Source organism: Balaenoptera musculus, chromosome 9 (assembly GCF_009873245.2).
Source record: "Balaenoptera musculus isolate JJ_BM4_2016_0621 chromosome 9, mBalMus1.pri.v3, whole genome shotgun sequence".
Classification (NCBI taxonomy): domain Eukaryota; kingdom Metazoa; phylum Chordata; class Mammalia; order Artiodactyla; family Balaenopteridae; genus Balaenoptera; species Balaenoptera musculus.
This window is the reverse complement of record NC_045793.1, coordinates 106,681,897-106,701,889: the sequence shown is the minus strand read 5'-3', so window position 1 is coordinate 106,701,889 and position 19,993 is coordinate 106,681,897. Positions and strand designations below refer to the sequence as shown.

At 39.1% G+C, this 19,993-nt stretch overlaps 1 long non-coding RNA gene across 2 annotated transcripts; it reads left to right on the top strand.

The window, feature by feature from the left end:
- The first annotated feature begins 9,078 nt into the window (after positions 1-9,078).
- LOC118900918 lies at positions 9,079-12,900 on the top strand. 2 transcript variants are annotated; one of them, XR_005021254.1, is made up of 4 exons: positions 9,079-9,117; positions 10,728-10,814; positions 10,912-11,022; positions 11,138-12,900. It is a non-coding gene; the product is annotated as an uncharacterized LOC118900918 (long non-coding RNA). The 2 variants fall into 2 exon arrangements; XR_005021253.1 differs by having other exon boundaries at positions 10,912-12,900.
- Positions 12,901-19,993: the final 7,093 nt, after the last annotated feature.

Genomic DNA, 19,993 nt, shown 5'->3' with positions numbered 1-19,993 from the left:
TGTGGCATGCATGTGGGATCTAGTTCCCTGACCAGGGATTGAACCTGGGCCCCCTGCATTGGGAGCACATATTCTTAACCACTGTGCCACCAGGGTGGCAACAACATATAGTTTTAAAACATCAGTTTTTAGCCCTTTTTCTTTGGCCTCATATCCCTTACTTAGTAGTTACTTCCCCAGCTTAAGTATGGTTAAATTCATATTTTATTTCTATAATTTGGAGGATGTTGGATTTCATATAATCGATGGGTAAATAAATCCCTGCCCCACCATTTGCCAGGTGAATGAAATAGGAATAACAATGCCTACCTCATGGAACTGGCTGAAAGAGTTACTGGTATGATGTAAGGAAATCCCTAGCACACACAATGTCTGGTAGACAGCTGCCTTTCACAAATGTGTGTTGAATTAGAAAATCTCTTCATGAAATTATTGAAGATTCATATATACCAAGGTTACAGACTCAGATCATATAATTAAGTGCTGGAGACAGGATTTGAACCCAGGTTCTATGGCATTGTTCCAACCACCTTTACGGGCCCAAAGATGTCAAGCCAAAACAATAATAAAACATACACAATAATGTATTATATGTATTATGCTTATAACACTGTATTCTAGAGTTAAAATTTTCTAGGAGAGTCAAACTTAAATGTTCTCACTAAAAAGAAAAAGATAATTATGTGAGGTGATGGAGGTCTTAAATAGCTAGATGGGAGGAATCCTTTCATTAGTTATACATATCAAGTGATCACAATGTATATTTTCATATCTTACAATTTTATGTGCTTACTGTACCTCAATAAAAATTTTTTAAAAACCCTTAAAGATAATAAAACCATCCAAATGTTTCCCATCACATTTGACATAATATTCTACCTTGTCGCCCAGATTTACACAGCTCTGCACACCTCCCCTTGCTACTGCTCCAACTTCATCCCACAGCAGCCATAAGCCAGGCACTGACACGCCAGACATATGGGCTTTTTGTATGTGGAATTCCGTGTTTCCGTGGTAAGGGCTTCATACTTGGAGGTGCTCCCAGCCTGGCATCCTCTTTCCAATGACATTCACACTGCAGCTTCCTTCCCATCACTCAGAAATCAGAGACAGCTTTCTGGCCAGACGGTTCCAACCAAACGGTTCCATCCCCTTCTTACCAGGTAGCACCATCTTTTAGCTTTCTGATCAATGAATGAAGGGCATTATTTATGTATTGATTCACTTACTTCCTCTCTGTCTGACTTGAGAGGATGTATATTCCCCAAGAGTATGTTTTCTCATTCAACATTATTTTTACAGTTCTGGGTACAGAGGAGTGGCTGATGCTGAGAAAGCACTCCAAAAAAAATGTGTTGAATTGAGAAATGTGAGGCAGTTATTTGAACAGCATACAAAAAAGTAATTTGGTAAGAATGCACAATTTGCATGTTAAATCTACCTTCATTCTTTACTTATTAGTACATTAAAATTAAAGTAAGTTTTGTAATGAATTTGATCACAAACACATGTAAATGTGAGGCACGTAATTATATAACAGTACAGCATTGTGTGGTGGTTTTAAACGCTTTAAGATCTTTTTTTATTATCCTCATCAAAATGGAAACACAAAATGAAACAGTACTCATGGGGAACTCACAGAACTTAGGAAGGTATCTATGGATTTCAGGTTTTTTTAACCGACTGCACAAGTGTTGAAGAAGTTGCACGGGTTCAGATGTGTTTCTCCATGCAGGACTGTGAGATTGGTGGTGATCTTGGGACCCCTTGATTCCTTGAGAGGCCTGAAGCAGGGAGCATGTCATTTTCTCCTTCAGCATCTTAATGAAATCGTCTGAGTGCAAAGTCATTCTCCTCTTTGATAGAAGAGTTTAGTACAGTTAGGAATTTTGCTAATTGCCAGGACTGACGTCTAGGGTTCCTGACTCAATCATAAATACCTATGCCAATAACTTACTTTCTGATAAAAGCAGATGGATTTGATTTTGCAAAAATCTGGATGATTCACTATTAGATATCATTGCTATTGTGTGAACAAAAGAAAGCTGCATTTCCACAGTAAGAGGAAAAGGGTGCATCTCCTTAGCATTGATAAAATAGCATTCAAAGGATTGACATGCAATGGTCATATAATGCCTTTGGCAAAGCTGGCCACCCTCATGGGAACCGAATACTGATAGTGAATTCCACTGTTGCTGTCACTTAGTGCTTAGTACAGGTACATGTCATTGTATCAACAACAGATGATTTTCAGTTTAATCGTCCCACATCTTCTATAATTCTAAAGATGATGTTTCCATAAGAAGAAAGGAAATTATAAATAACCTGCAAAATTAAGGCCCCAGATTTTTATTATGAATAATTCATTGTCATTATTCTATCCCACCATTTTTATACTGATCCTTAGGAAGTTAGCTAAATTTTAAACTATAGAAAAGGATGATAGAACTATTAGACATCTGGCATGCTTTATTTTTTTTTATGGAACTTGACTTTACCTCAGAAGAAACAAACTCATAGAATGACATTTTGTTAACACAAACTCCCTGCTTGCTTGAATTTGCACTTGTTAAATTTTAACTGAGCTAAAAAGAGAAATCTTTCATCATACCGCTTGCTGCCAGGCCTGTAACGAAAGCCACCCTGCTGGTTGTAGCTCTAATAATAAACTTTCTTTCACATGGGGCCTTTCAAAGTTATAGGGTCACAAAGTGTCTGGAAATAAATCTCAAAAAGAAGAGCACATTCTGGAATTGCATCCAAATTCTTTATGCCTGTGACTATAACAGAGTTAATAAATTGTGGATGTAAGTGAATAACTGCAAGCAGACCCAGAGGTGAGAATGCTCAACAGATAAGAACGAGCAGGTGTTGAGGGCTCGCAGAAAGGAGCTATGAGCAGCAGGAGTTTAGGGCAGATACCTGCAGAATTTAACTTAGGCTGTGGGGAGCATAGCTGAGGGCCTCCAATGAGGGAGCCTTGGAGGTGAATGCACACGGGACACCACCGCAACCCTGGGGCCTGGAAGGGCGTGGGGGCCTGAGCTGATGTCATGCTCATGAGCTTGTCAACAGTCATTGGTTAAATCCTTGTGAACATGAAAATTACAAAAGCCTTAACTGTTCATTTTCTGGGACTATCTCCTAAGTAAAGCCTGAGGGAGCCCAACCATCCCCCACTTTACACAAAGATGACTCTCATTCTTTCCTTTCTTTCTTCTTCCCTCTTATATTGAGAAATGGAAAAGGTTCGAATGGAAGACTTGGTACATTTTGATATTTGACACTTGAACCCCTCCCAGTGTTAGGAGTCGGTCCTCTACAGGGAGGCGTTTCCCCTTCTTCCCCACCTCCCTGTCTCTGGGCATGTTTACCTTGCTTTACATCTGACATAAGTGTCATTTTAGTTACATGTTCCCTCCCTTGCTCAAGACTCAGCACCTCTAGGGGAATCTGTACATGACATCTCTTTTGGGGTCATCCTTTCCTCATTTTGTTCCTGGTACAGTATCAGTATTTCTCTTTTTCCGTATTATTTATCTCCATGGTAAGAAATTTCAAAATACACTTTGTTTCTTTATTATTAATTTTTTATTAGAACAGGCTTTCTTATGTTTAACTGATTGCGTTTTCCCTTACTAAAGTCCATTTTTATTTTAGCTGAGTTAATTCCCCAAGGTACTGAAGAATTGTTCTCTGACTTGTGCTAAATTATAAACCACCTACGAGTTTTGCATAGTGGCATTTACAATGTGACTTTTATCGTTGGCTCACCATAAAATCTACTTTAGGTTAAGTTTAACTTTTTAAGGCAAGTTGCAGTTTGTTACTAGATCACATTTCTGATGGCTTCATTAAATAACAATTGATTTGCATTTAGGTACAAAGTCCTGCTTTACCAGGGAGGTTCTTGACCCAAAGAAATGTTATCAGTCACCCAAGTCAACACTTCCATTTAATGCTTAAAATTTGCCAGTGCTTTGCCAAGTTGTAACCTGTCACCTTGATCATTTTCAACACTTCCAGTGACTGGAAATCAAAATCATCCTGTTCCATATTTGGTCATCTTTTCTGAGGTAAAGTGCTACCTGAACTAAAACCCATATGCCCTTCACTTCCCTTCAATGGTCTTTGTCACAGACCTTGTGGAAAAGAAAAAAGTTAATATCCATGTGACAGCTTTACAACTATCCATAAATGTTTCCATTCCCCCATTGAGTCTCTTCATTTAATGGACTTCAGAGACCACTCACCAGTGTCTCTTAAGGGGGTTTGCTGGTGTTACTGACAGGACCCTCAAATTAGACCAAGAAAAGCCAAGTGTAGGACAGGGCTGTTGCTTATTCTTAAGGCATGTTTTCTGTGCATCTGAGGGTCACAGTAAGGATTTTTGAATCACATCCCTCTGTTGAATAACATTAGGTTTATAATTAAAACTTTTATTCTTAAAATTTGTGCATTGATTTATTCCCTAAAACGCTGCTCTATGGGAGCCCCTGAAGATGGCTGTACCAGTTGATATTCCTATCAGCAATGCACACGGGTTCTTGTTTCTCTGTACCCTTACCAACACTTGGTACTGTCTGTCTTTTTATTACAGATACTCTAGTGGGAATTTGGTTTAATTTGCACTTTCCTAACGACTAACGAAACTATCTTTTTACTTGCTTATTTATCATTCAGATATCTTTTTTGATGAAATGGCTTTAAAACTTATGCTCAATTTAAAATTGAGATTTTTGTTTAGTTATAATTGAAAAGTTGAGTTCTTTACAATCTATCAAATACATGATTTGCAAGTGTTTCCTTCTAGTTTATGACTTCCCTTTAATCTTTTACTTTTTTATTGTTTTGAATTTTATTTTATTTATTTTTTTATACAGCAGGTTCTTATTAGTCATCCATTTTATATACATCACTGTATACATGTCAATCTCAATCACCCAATTTATCACACCACCACCCCCACGTCCCCTGCCGCTTTCCCCCCTTGGTGTCCATACATTTGTTCTCTACATCTGTGTCTCAATTTCTGCCCTGCAGACTGGTTCATCTGCACCATTTTTCTAGGTTCCACATATATGCATTAATACACAATATTTGTTTTTCTTTTTCTGACTTACTTCACTCAGTATGACAGTCTCTAGATCCATCCACGTCTCAACAAATGACCCAATTTCGTTCCTTTTTATGGCTGAATAATATTCCATCGTATATATGTACCACATCTTCTTTATCTATTCATCCAATGATGGACATTTAGCATGCTACCATGACCTGGCTATTGTAAATAGTGCTGCAATGAACATTGGGGTGCATGTGTCTTTTTGAATTATGTTTTTCTCTGGGTATATGTCCAATAATGGGATTGCTGGGTCATATGGTAATTCTATTTTTAGGTTTTTAAGGAGCGTCCATACTGTTCTCCATAGTGGCTGTATCAATTTACATTCCCACCAACAGTGCAAGAAGGTTCCCTTATCTCCACACCCTCTCCAGCATTTATTGTTTGTAGATTTTCTGATGGTGCCCATTCTAACTGGTGTGAGGTGATATCTCATTGTAGTTTTGATTTGCATTTCTCTAATAATTAGTGATGTTGAGCAGCTTTTCATGTGCTTCTTGGCCATCTGTATCTCTTCTTTGGAGAAATGTCTATTTAGGTCTTCTGCCCATTTTTGGATTGGGTTGTTTGTTTTTTTAATATTGAGCTGCATGAGCTGTTTATATATTTTGGAGATTAATCCTTTGTCTATTGATTCGTTTGCAAATATTTTCTCCCATTCTGAGGGTTGTCTTTTCATCTTGTTTATGGTTTCCTTTGTTGTGCAAAACCTTTGAAGTTTCATTAGGTCCCATTTGTTTATTTTGTTTTTATTTACATCACTCTAGGAGGTGGATCAAAAAAGATCTTGCTGTGATTTATGCCAAAGAGTGTTCTTCCTATGTTTTCCTCTAAGAGTTTTATAGTGTCCGGTCTTACATTTAGGTCTGTAATCCATTTGGAGTTTATTTTTGTGTATGGTGTTAGAGAGTGTTCTAATTTCATTCTTTTACATGTAGCTGTCCAGTTTTCCCAGCACTACTTATTGAAGAGACTGTCTTTCCTCCATTGTATATCCTTGCCTCCTTTGTCATAGAATAGTTCACCATAGGTGCGTGGGTTTATCTCTGGGCTTTCTCTCTTGTTCCATTGATCTATGTTTCTGTTTTTGTGCCAGTACCATATTGTCTTGATTACTGTAGCTTTGTAGTATAGTCTGAAGTCAGGAAGTCTGATTCTTCCAGCTCTGTTTTTGTCCCTCAAGACTGCTTTGGCTATTTGGGGTCTTTTGTATCTCCATACAAATTTTAAGATATTTTGTTCTAGTTCCATAAAAAATGCCATTGGTAATTTGATAGAGATTGCACTGAATCTGTAGATTGCTTTGGGTAGTATAGTCATTTTCACAATATTGATTCTTCCAATCCAAGAGCATGGTATATCTCTCCATCTGTTGGTATCATCCTTAATTTCTTTCATCAGTGTCTTATAGTTTTCTGCATACAGGTCTTTTGTCTCCCTAGGTAGGTTTATTCCTAGGTATTTTATTCTTTTTGTTGCAATGGTAAATGGGAGTGTTTCCTTAATTTCTCTTTCAGATTTTTCATCATTAGTGTATAGAAATGCAAGAGATTTCTGTGCATTAATTTTGTATCCTGCTACTTTACCAAATTCATTGATTAGCTCTAGTAGTTTTCTGGTGGCATCTTTAGGATTCTCTATGTATAGTATCATGTCATCTGAAAACAGTGGCAGTTTTACTTCTTCTTTTCCAATTTGTATTCCTTTTATTTCTTTTTCTTCTCTGATTGCCGTGGCTAGGACTTCCAAAACTATGTTGAAGAATAGTGGTGAGAGTGGACATCCTTGTCTTGTTCCTGATCTTAGAGGAAATTCTTTCAGTTTTTCACCATTGAGAATGATGTTTGCTGTGGGTTTGTCACATATGGCCTTTATTATGTTGAGGTAGGTTCCCTCTAGCCCACTTTCTGTAGAGTTTTTATCATAAATGGTGTTGAATTTTGTCAAAAGCTTTTTCTGCATCTATTGAGATGATCATATGGTTCTTATTCTCTAATTTGTTAATATGGTGTATCACATTGATTGATTTGCGCATATTAAAGAATCCTTGCATCCCTGGGATAAATCCCACTTGATCATGGTGTATGATCCTTTTAATGTGTTGTTGGATTCTATTTGTTACTATTTTATTGAGGATTTTGCATTTATATTCATGAGTGATATTTGTCTGTAATTTTCTTTTTTTGTAGTATCTTTGTGTTACTGTCGATTTCCTCTTTTATACCTGTTAGCAGTTGTCTTATGTATCGAGGTGCTCCTATGTTGGGTGCATATATATTTATAATTGCTATATCTTCTTCTTGGATTGATCCCTTGATCATTATGTAGTGTCCTTCCTTGTTTCTTGTAACATTCTTTATTTTAAAGTCTATTTTAACTGATATGAGTATTGCTACTCCAGCTTTCTTTCGATTTCCATTTGCATGGAATATCTTTTTCCATCCCCTCACTTTCAGTCTGTATGTGTCCCTAGGTCTGAAATGGGTCTCTTGTAGACAGCATATATATGGGTCTTGTTTTTGTATCCATTCAGCAAGCCTGTGTCTTTTGGTTGGAGCATTTAATCCATTCACGTTTAAGGTAATTATCGATATGTATGTTCCTATGACCATTTTCTTAATTTTTTTGGGTTTGTTTTTGTAGGTCCTTTTCTTCTCTTGTGTTTACCACTTAGAGAAGTCCCCTTAACATTTACTGTAGAACTGGTTTGGTGGTGCTGAATTCTCTTAGCTTTTACTTGTCTGTAAAGCTTTTAATTTCTCCATCGAATCTGAATGAGATCCTTGCTGGAGAGAGTAATCTTGGTTGTAGGTTTTTCCCTTTCATCACTTTAAATATGTCATGCCACTCCCTTCTGGCTTGTAGATTTTCTGCTGAGAAATCAGCTGTTAACCTTATGGGAGTTCCCCTGTATGTTATTTGTCATTTTTCCATTGCTGCTTTCAATAATTTTTCTTTGCCTTTAATTTTTGCCAATTTGTTTACTGTGTGTCTCGGCATGTTTCTCCTTGGGTTTATCCTGTATGGGACTCTCTGCACTTCCTGGACTTGGGTGATTATTTCTTTTTCTATGTTAGGGAAGTTTTCGACTATAATCTCTTCAAATATTTTCTCGGGTCCTTTCTCTCTCTATTCTCCTTCTGGGACCCCTCTAATGTGAACATTGTTGCATTTAATGTTGTCCCAGAGGTCTCTTAGGCTGTCTTCATTTCTTTTCATTCTTTTTTCTTTATTCTGTTCTGCAGCAGTGAATTCCACCATTCTGTCTTCCAGGTCACTTATCCTTTCTTCTGCCTCAGTTATTCTGCTATTGATTCCTTCTAGTGTATTTTTCATTTCAGTTATTGTATTGTTCACCTCTGTTTGTTTGTTGTTTAATTCTTCTAGTTCTTTATTAAACATTTCTTGCATCTTCTCAATCTTTTCCTCCATTCTTTTTCCAAAGTCCTGGATCATCTTCACTATGATTATTCTGAATTCTTTTTCTGAAAGGTTGCCTATCTCCACTTCATTTAGTTGTCTTTCTGGGGTTTTATCTTGTTCCTTCATCTGGTACTTAGCCCTCTGCCTTTTCACCTTGTCTATCTTTCTGTGAATGTGGTTTTTGTTCCACAGGCAGCAGGATTGTAGTTCTTCTTCTTTCTGCTGTCTCCCCTCTGGTGGTTGAGGCTATCTAAGAGGCTTGTGCAAGCTTCCTGTTGGGAGGGACTGGTGGTGGGTAGAGCTGGCTGTTACCTTGGTGGGCAGAGCTCAGTAAAACTTTAATCCACTTGTCTGCTGATTGGTGGGGCTGTGTTCCCTCCCTGTTGGTTGTGTGGCCTGAGGTGACCCAACACTGGAGCCTACCTGGGGTCTTTGGTGGGGCTAATGGCTGACTCTGGGAGGGCTCACGCCAAGGAATACTTCCCAGAACTTCTGCTGCCAGTATCCTTGTCCTCAAGGTGAGCCACAGCCATACCCCACCTCTGCAGGAGACCCTCCAACACTAGCAGGTAGGTCTGGTTCAGTCTCTATGGAGTCACTGCTCCTTCCCCTGGGTTCCAATGCACACACTACTTTGTGTGTGCCCTCCAAGAGTGGAGTCTCTCTTTCCCCCAGTCCTGTCAAAGTCCTGCAGTCAAATCCCACTAGCCTTCAAACTCTGATTCTCTAGGAATTCCTCCTTCCATTGCAGGACCCCCAGGTTGGGAAGCCTGAGATGGGGCTCAGAACCTTCACTCCAGTGGGTGGACTTCTGTAGTATAAGTGTTCTCCAGTTTGTGAGTCACCCACCCAGCAGTTATGGGATTTGATTTTATTGTGATTGTGCTCCTCCTACCATCTCACTGTGACTTCTCCTTTGTGTTTGGATGTGGGATATCTTTTTTGGTCAGTTCCAGAGTCTTCCTATCGCTGATTGTCACCTTTAATCTTCTTAATGATGTTTTTTGAAGCACAAGATTATATATTTTTGATATAGTTCAGTTTACCAATCTATTATTTTATGTATCATGAATTTGGTGTCAGATTTAAGAACTTTTTGCCCAAACCAAAGTCACGAAGATTTTCTCTTATATTTTATTTTAAAAATTTTATAATTTTAGCTCTTATATTTACTTTTATGATTCACTTTGAGTTATTTTTTGTGCATTGTGTGTGGTAGAGGTCAGCTTACTAATTTACTTCTGGATATCTATTTTTTCTGGCTTCGTTTGTTGAAAAGCTGTCCTTTATCCATTGAATTACTTTGGAATTTTTGTCAAAAAGCAAACAACTATAAATGTACTTCTGTATAGTTTTTTGCACAACTTTTAAAAACTAGTTGCAGCATTTAACACTGATCACTGAGGCACTTTATCAAAACTGAATCAACTGTTTAAGAATTAAAAGTTTAACAAAGGAGAAATGGAGTTTTTTTCTAAAAGTACTTAAATAAAATATTAATAAGTTTGAAGATGCATTCATCTTCACAAACAAATAAAATATGCATCAGCAGAGATTTTAAAGTACACAGAAAAGCTTTCAAATGACTAATTCATCTATATACAATGTTATACCATTAAATTAAGTGCATATATATATATATATATATATATATATATATATATATATACACACACACACATCCTCAGTCAGACAAAAACCTAGGAACTCAGGTGACAGCAAAGGCTGGAGGAGCCCAGTATTCCCCTGAAACAACAAGATCAAGGTCACAGGGTGGTGGGGCAGTGAGGGACCCAAAGGGAATAGGTGGATGGAGGCTGCTCAGGACACATCTGATATGTGGATGAGGCCGTGGTCAGTCACAGAGCCAAAAGTCAGATGAGAAAGAAGCACAGCTCAGTGATAAATGGAGGAGGAGAGGGATGAAAGAGTCAGTTGTGATCAAAATTCAGTTTTAAAACCAGCGTTAACAGTCACTCTCACTCAAGTCTTCCTACATTTTAAGATCTAAGCAAGTGAGAATGAATTTTGGCCAAGAAAATTATGAAAGAATATTATTGTATGCTATTTTGCTGTAACTAACCCTGAAATAGCACCTGGAAACTATTTTTCTGGAGTGCCTACCATGTCGGGCGCTGTGCTAGGTGTTTTCATGAGTATTTCCTTATTTTGTGTTTAGGCACCGTGTGAAGTATAACTTTCAGAGAGATAAAAGGAAAAATACGTGTTCAAGTCCCAGAGGACCTGGATTCAGACTTATAACCAGGTCCTCTTTCCTCGTGTCTACTGCAGCCTGAAAGCTAAACAGAGAAATGCGGTGGGTGATTCGCTGATTTTTTTTTGCCCTGTCCTCTAACTTTCAGGATCTGCACATCCAGGCCCTGTGAGATTAAAGAACGCTCCATCAAAATGTGACAGTCAGTTCATTCTAGCTCTGGTCCACACGGCTTCGGGTGATAAAGCATCGTCAAAATGTATGCAGCTTCTATGTCCCAATAAATTTCTGCTGAGAACAGATTATTAGGAAAGTGTTGCAAGGTTTCTTTGGACCAAAATATTTTACTTTTGTTTTATCCCTGTCACCTCCAGTTTTACCTAAAGAGATGATGATTCCTGATTCCACAGGATGGGTTCTTAACTAAGATACTGATGACACTGAGCAGAACAAGGATGACTCCTGGGGCTTCTCATCATCAAAATTGTTTATTCAGAGTATATTCTGTGCTGAGAACTGTGATGAACATGTATTACATACTGTCTGTTTTTTTTCACCAGAGTGCACCACTCTGATGCCCATTTAGGGCAGGTGGTCTAGATTTTGTATGTATAAAAATCACACTGGGAAATTTTAAAATGCAGTTTCCTGGTGGTTCTACCACTAAAGATCCTGATTGAATAGTTTGGGGATGGAGCCCCATATATTTAAAAACCCCACAAAATCCTCCAGGTTTTACGATGCAGATGGTGAGAGGTGAAATTTTGAAAATCTCCCCTGTACTTCGTGTCTCTATTATGGGTGGGTGGTGGTAGATGCTGAGACTTGATTCAAGGATGTAGATATCCTGGTTCTGGTGGTAGTTATCACAACTAACATTAATGAAAATCCAGAAAGTTAAATGCTGATATCCACAGCTATGATTCAGAGAAGACAGATCAGATCAGACAGCCATCATGTGGTAGAACCCAGATATGCATCTAGTCTGGTTACCACCTGGGCAGGATGGAGTTAAAGCTGTTGATCTGTTATATACTTCTTTTCTGGAAAGAAAAGAAGGTTGGTGACTTGGTTTGATCAACTTGTAAAAATAACTTGGTAATTTGACCCCTTGGAAATAAAAGTAATGATATTTGATCAAAGGAGAAGCCTTATCTATGGAATGCTAAGAGTTGGGTATCTCTGGTTTAGGATTGTTTATGGAAAACAAACCAACAATATGATTTTTGAGGGCTGGCTCTTCAGAGAATGTCATACAAGATAAATAGCTCTCAGAGTCTACAAAATGGAGCTGTTTCATGATGTGAATTCTTGCCACTGTGTGAGGTGACCACAAATCTCTGTTAGAGACCTCATTTCAGCCTGAGTCATGCAGTGTGTGTCCAGGGTGGGAAGGTCGGCTTTAGGAAGCCGTGTAGGATGTCCCGGGTCTCTGACTGTATCCTTGAAATTGTTAGTAATGCTTAATCCTTGGTAAGATCTTTGATTTGACAATCCGACCCATCGTGTTAGATCACTTAATCTTCCATCTTCTCATTGGTTAAAGCACCTCATCACAGTACAAGTAACAGATTTACCTTCACTTAAATGATATCGTGGGACTCTGAAATTTCACTGCAGTTTCAAAAGCTTCTTGAAGGGAGGAAATAATTAGCATACTTGTGAAGACTAGACCTCAAGCAGGAGAATATGGTAGCACAAATTGTCACACATACTTTATCCTAAATTAACATGGTAATTAAAATGGCCATCTGTGTTCACTAATTGTCTTTATCCAGAGTGAAATTAGAACTTCTTCTATCTCTATAACCATCAGGTAGTTTTACAACTTGTAGCCTGGCACCAAGTTAAACATAGGTTAAACTCTCATCCTCCCAGTAGAAGGAGAGATACAGCACCCATTCCAAAGAGATGGCTCCCAGGCCCTCATGAAAAACATTCTTGATTGTAAAACTGGAGAGAAGCCCATTTAGCTTTTAAAAAGGTCTACATGCATCTCAAGGGACAGAGAAAGGATTTGCAACTACATTTTCTAAAGGAAGTACTCTAGGAAGAAAGCGGGGGGACCTCTACCCTTTTTTCTCTAGGGAAATTTTAAAAATTTGTTTTAAGGTTTGTATTTGCTTTTACAGTAGCATAAGCTTTCTGGCAAAAATGAGATGTTACCAGAATTTAGAATAAAGCATGTGTTCTGTAAATGAAGTTTTTACTGACTTAATATTTCCTCACAGTTCGTTTACTTATTCTGAGCAGCTTTCAATTCCACAAGGGCTTGTTAATAAATCTCAGGGGAACTGTTTGCCTGTGTCAATCAAAAGTCCTTAGCACATTTTGTTATGAAACACACAGACACACACACACACCCGGAAGCCTTGAGAACTCCAGAACTCCCTTCTCCTGAGATATTTTGGAAGTTAAGTGTAAAGGTTTCAGACCAGTGACCATTTCATGTTTTATTTTTGGCATGAAATAAAATGATGCATCCTTAAGTAACCCACTTTTAAAATGATGCATCTCTAGAAAAATCTCGCAGTGGAAGAGATCAGACTCATGCAACACAGCCAAGGTTCTTCCAAAATGAGCAAAAAGGCTATTCTAATGTCAGCATCATCTGCAGTGTTGCAGCCTTTCCCTTGCTAATGTCAGAATGTAGATCCATCTACCCCTCCTGCCTTCCTTCATTAAATACCAGCATGTCCCTCACTTGCCAGGAAGTGTCAGCCCCTGGCTTTGCAGAAGGCTCTAGAAAGGGGTCAGGGGTCTTCCAGTCCAGTGTGAATGCTGAGCCAAGACCAGGACCTGAAGGAGCACTCCTGCACCTCAGATGGGTTTCCAATCACAGGTAGAAATTTGCCAGGGAGTAAAGGTGGATACGGCTTCCCAGGCAAACGAGAGGCATAAGGACTTGAAAAAGGATATTTAGAAATGATTATTTTTTGGTGGTGATATGTTGAATTAGAAATGTCTTGAGAACGGCTAGAATGTGAGTTAGGGGTATCTCTTGAAGAGCTGAAGCTGCATCTTGTTAGCAGAGCATCTTGTACTCATTCTGAAGATATGGACAAAGGAGGCCTTTGAGTAGGGATAGAATGAGATGTGAAACTGTAATAAAATATTTCTCCCGTGACAATTGGAACAGACAGGAGGTGGCAGGAAGGTCTTAGAGAGGGATCTTGCCATATGAGGGGGAGTCAGAATGGCAGGAATTGAGCCACTGGTAGAAGGGGTGAACAGGAATTGGATTAACTCCATCAAAGGTGAGAAGTGGAAGGGCATCATTCAGGGATTTGCCTTACTGCTGTGAACTTGCCAGGAGCAAGCAAAAGCATAGCCAATTTTTGATAAAATTTGGACTGTTGAAAAATGGAATTCCTTTGATGTTTCTTATAAATTAAAAAAAAATCATATTTTATAACCAGCCTTCTTTCTGCAGAGCCTCTGGCTGCCATGAGGGCCCAGAGGTCTGTTTAATTAACAAGTGTCCAAGTTGGCACAGAGGCTGCAGAGTAAAGCAGCCGGTCCCATCTTCCTCGGGCTGCCACCTTGCTGTGTCACTTCTGACCACTTCTAACTGGGTTGAATTTCACATTCTCCAGATGCAGAATTTGAATAGGTTAGTCCTAGGTTCTGGAACTCTTACTTAACATCCCCTAATTAGGAGCTCATGGTCTAGTTTTCTATTTAAAATTCTCCTATATTTGGTTCTCATGAGAAAAATTCTTTCACATCTCTGAAAAGCTTTGTTCACATATACCTTGCGTGAATGAATTAACCAGAGGTATATATATATCGAATACTTTCCATCTTTTTTAAATTAAGATAATCTTTTTCATGTTAAAAAATAGTCTCAGATTATTCTCGTCTGTCAAGTGAGAATATAATTTTGAAACTCTTCTGGAAAATCAAAGAAAAGGACAGGATGTGATTTCTCCTCACTGGTGAGATGATGCTTCTCCGGCGCTAGGGATGGAGTCCACAGGAGTAGATTTGGTCGCCCTGATGCTCGGCCTCAGAGGCCCTCTTCAAGTGCTCCAATTTATTTTTTCACACTAATTAGGAGATATTCATTTTGTCCCAGTTAAACATTCAGGGAGAAGCTGTACTTCCATATATATAGTTCAGTTTACTGAAGTTCACAGGCAGCCAATGCCCGGATGGAAAGTATTGCTCGAGGAATGTGTGGGACAGATCAGGAACGCGATTCTCCTGCCCCTGGTCTGGGTGCTAGAAGGTGCCGTGGAACTTTGCTTAACAGTCATCTGCTAATTTTAACAGTTCGGTACGACATATTTCTTCCTAGGGTGAGGAAACAGAATCTCATAAAATGGATTAAACTGCCCCAGGTTTTGTAACTGGTAAAAATGAATATTTTGGGGAACAAGGATTGGAACAAAATTGATTTTGAAGACTTTCACTCACTTCCATCCAAATTCAAACAACCCATTACCCTTCCCCTGGAAGCAACACTGCAAAGTAAGAAACAGCCACCCCAACTGGCAGCCATGGAAGAAAATCTTGCCAGAAAGGAATGAGATCTGTTAAGGGTCTAATACTCCATTCCCTGCTAGTCTCTGACATTTACCATCAGATTTAATTAGCAAAAGAATCCCCCATGAAGAAAATACTATTATCTTCATTTTTACAGATGCGGAAAACAAACCATAACACCACCAACCAAAAAAACCCAACTACATTTCAGATGACTAAAGTTGGAATCAACTGTGTGAATGCCCAGCTCCAAATGTCCACATCTTTGGAATGTCCACATTCCATCAACGGAATGTCCACCCCTGGGATAATCTTCACAGAGGTCAGGATCCAGGGAACTGTGGTTACAAACAACTACACGAGTTGATATTATTGTCTCTACCTTCTAATTGAGGAAACAGAGGTATAGTGAGATTATACGTCTCAACCATATTTATAGAGTTTAAATGTGCAAAGTGGGGCTTCTACAACTTTTCTCCTGTGGTCTGTCTTACCTGACCCCTAAAGCTACTTGGAACACTGCAGTATCTGTACTTTTATTTAGGATTTTCTCTCTGCCCTGCCCTCCGTGTTAGCAAACTTAATCTTCAAGATTCTGGGCATTTTATAACAGAACCCAAAACTTTATAGGAATCTGCAATGGACCCAAGCATTGTGCTATACGCTGGAGAAACTCCAGCAGGAAATTCCCTTGCTGTGATTAGTCTAATAGAGAATTCCCTTCAATCTTGGTCACATCGCACTCCTTCTAAGAAGTTTGTTCACAAACCTCCAGGAAATAGTAAGGTCTATCTTTCCCTCGCCCTCCTAGCTGTTTCCTTGTGGCTCTGACGAGACCTTCATCAAAACCATCCTTTGACTATGCCTATTTATAATCTGTGATGTCTGCTAAAATTTGAGTTTGGAAGGACAAACGAATGCTATTCTTTCTCTGTCTTCTGTAGTCCCTTACATAGGACTCAATGAATATTTGCTTAATTTAGAAGTAGGGTAAGAACACCCACAGATCCAGAATAGAAAGGAAGGAACAACCTCGTTAACCAGACGGAATCAACCAGAATTGCAGAATGACTCAACAGAGCCAGATGGCATTTGGGAAGGCCCAGTAATCCTTTCCTCGTTCATCTCTCTCATCATCTTTCTGGGCAAAATTTTCATAAAAACCGCTTGAAAACTCACATGTTTTTGGGCTGTCATCCTGTCGCTATGATAATTACTGTGCTAATCACAACACCTTGCAGATTAGTGGAGATTAACAGTGGGTAGGAAGGGTGAGCAGGCAGACTGGCTCAAAGGCAGCTGTGGCAGAGCCCCCGGAGGACTCCTGTGCACAGGCTGGTGGAGGAGAAGCAAACACATATTCCTGCGAGTCGTGCGGGACGGCTTTGTGAGCCGTGTGTCCTGGGAGTTAGTGGAGGGGTGCTAAGCCTGAACCCCAGCATTGTCAGTGGTGACTGAAGAGGGAAAACCTGTGACATACTTTCACCAGAAATTAAGGGAAATCAAATGAGAAAAAAGGTTTCAACTGTGAATTGGCGTGGGGTTCCCAGGAATAAATAAAGTGGTTGCGCTTGTTACCTGAGGACTCTTCAGAACTCTCAATATGTCAATATGAGTCATGAGTCAAGTTTAAGTGCAGGTACTTATCAGAACCCTGACATTTTTGACCCTAGTATTCTTGGCTCCTCCCCTACCCCAGCCCCCCCAAAACACCATTTCTCAGGATGGGTGTTCTATAGAGCACTCTGGAAAATCCTGACCTAGAAGTAAATTTTAAGGAAGAGAAGGTCAATTATCTTTCTTTGAGGATTAATTTGGTACCAACTATGGGTGTTAGGTGCTTTTATATACATTTCCTCATTGCACCTACCCAAATCAGTGACACAGAGAATACTATTTTTCTTATACAGCTGTTAGCATGACAACTCAAAAAGCTTACGTGGCAAAGTCAAGTTCAGTGGGGCTGTGACTTGAGTTAAAGTCTGCTGATGGTGTCCCTGGTGGGACAGAGAGACTACAACTCCTTGTCAGGGCAGGGAAGGGCTCTGCTCAGCTGAGGGACCATGCAGAAGCTCCGACATGACCATGCAGAAGCTCCGACATGACTAAGGGTCTGTTAGCATGGTGAGGAAGAGTGCAGAAAACAGCAGTTAACTTTAGCAACCACTGAAGTCATTAAAAGAGGATATATGATTAAGTGGAAGATAGGCAACAGAGTTAGGAAACTGGGGTACTATTCTAGAGACCTCTGCCTCCCTGTTAGGTGCCCAAAGGAAATATTTGATAGAAAGCCATGAACAACTGAAAAAGCAACACTTTATAAAACACTAGTGAGTGAGGAAGGACCCCACAGAAGCTTCAGTTGCCTGAAGCTTAGATTCAAGACACAAAGCAAAAGAGAAACCACTTCTTGAGGCCTAGATTCAGGAGGGTTAGTTATTCACCTCAAACTCTCTGGGATAAAGCACCAATCTCCTGACCCAAATTACCTGCCACAGTGAGGGATCCCTCCTCTCCTAGGCCACTCCCGTTGCATTGAAAGGGTGGTATCTGTGGGCTGACATTCCAGGGCACGAGGCCTTTGAGTCTGGGTTAGAACTTTGGTCTGGGACTTATTAAAATATCCCTGCTCTTTGCTGTGTGGCTCTTTACCAATTCCTGTGGGGTACAATGAAGCTGAAGGTGGGGATGGTTGTGCTGGCGGTGGTGGTATCTCCCCAAAACCAAACCTTTCAGGAGGAAGTGTCAAATAAACTGTAAAGGGCATCATACACTTAGTCTTAAAAGCAACAAGGTCAAGGACACAGAGAGTGGTTTGGTTTTTCTAAGGATGGAATAAGGATATTTTACATTATCTTTTCTGCTGATTGCAAACAAAAGTCCTGGTTGGAAACCTAAGACAATGATTGGAGGGCAGTATGTTTCATGTGGTTGTGTGATGTGTGTGTGGGTGAATGTGGTGGATATGTGTGTGTACGTGTGGTATTTGTGTGTTTTTCCTCCTGAATCCCTTGGCTTAGACTCAGGGCAGCTTAAACACCTGGCTGTTCAATGCTCATGATCAGAAAATCTCTAAGAAAAACCCTTTCTGTTTCGAGGACCAGGTTGCCTAAGGGATGGAGAGAGAGGGAATCCTCTGCTTTGTTTCTTTGTTTATTGTGTGTTGTTTTAGTTTTTTCCTAGCCTAGCCAATAAGTAAGACTCAATCCCCAAAATACCTTTCTGTGGAGTCAATGGCAACATTTGTTGCTAAAACAGCTAAAACTCTGGGAGGAAAATCCTTCTTCCTGACCAAATTGACTGGGAAAAGCATCCTCTGTTGTCTGATCAGTGAAGGAGGACTTTTGATACATTTTACTTCTTTCTGTCCTCCTGCTGCTTTAGCCCAGAGCTGGACCCAGTTTCAGGAAGTGTGTGATAAGATAAGGGTGTGGGGATGAACAAATCCATAGTTTATAATGAGTAGACAAGAAAAAGAGGCTACTGAGTGCTGGAGAATTGAGGAAATTATAGAGGGGAGGGATCTCCAGGAAGAGATTCTGTCGAGCTGTGTATGACATTCTGGGCTACAGATGCATAGAATCGACCTAAAACAACAACCCAAGTTAAACTGAGAAATGAACTATGAGGTAAACCAACAACTAGGAAGCTGACTGGGTTCTGGATAGAGCTCATACAGAACAGATTTGAATGTCTCTGCTCAGGCTTTAAACACTGAGCCCACAATGTAACTGCAGAAGGTGAGTCAGACTTGCAGCGGGATACTAACTGGGATCAAAGATACAACAAAAGTAAAAGAAGAGAAAAAGAAAAGATCAACAATGGAAACAGTGATCAATAGAAGGCTGTGATGGGTATATTAATATCAGACAAATCAGACCTCAGAAGAAGAAAAAGCATCAGTGATAACAAGGGGCATTAAACATGATAAGAGTCAGTTCACCAAGAAGACTACAATCCTGCATAAACATGTACCTCATAACAGAGCTTATAACAGCATATGACACATACAACAAAAACTGGTAAAATTGAAAGGAAAAATGGAAAATATCCCATTAAGTGATAAAATAAGCTGGCAGAAGACCTAAAAAACAACATGAACCAACTAAACCAAACTGATAGTTGTAGAATGCTCTACCCAACAGCAGCAGAAGACAGACTGTTTCAGGTTCACATGGAATATTTATGCAGACATATCCTCAATCTTAAACAAAACCTTAAATTTAAAATAATTGAAATGTGAAAATATATATTCTTTGACATAATGAAAATTAACTAGATATCAGTAACACAATGATAACTAGAAAATCTTCCAAATATTTTGAAGTTAAACAGCAATCTTCCACATAATCCATGGGTCAAACAAGTCTTAATGGAAATTAGAAAATAGTTTGAACTGAATCAAAATGAAAATAAAACGTGAACTTTCGGGAGATAAAACTAAAGCAATGTTTAGAAGGAAATTTATAACATTAAACTTATAAACTAGCATAGGTCTCAAATTCATAATCTTACCTTTCACCCTGAGAAACTTAAAAAAAGAGAGAGCAAAATAAAGCAAAGAAATTAAAAAAATAAATATTAGAGTACAAATCAATAAAATTGAAAAAATAAAACCAACAGAGAAAATCAATAAAACCAAAAGGTCTGTTTTTGAAAAATCAGTGAAATTGATAAACTTCAAACAATAATGGAATAAAATATATGACATGAATTACCAATACCAGAAATTAAGGAGAGGA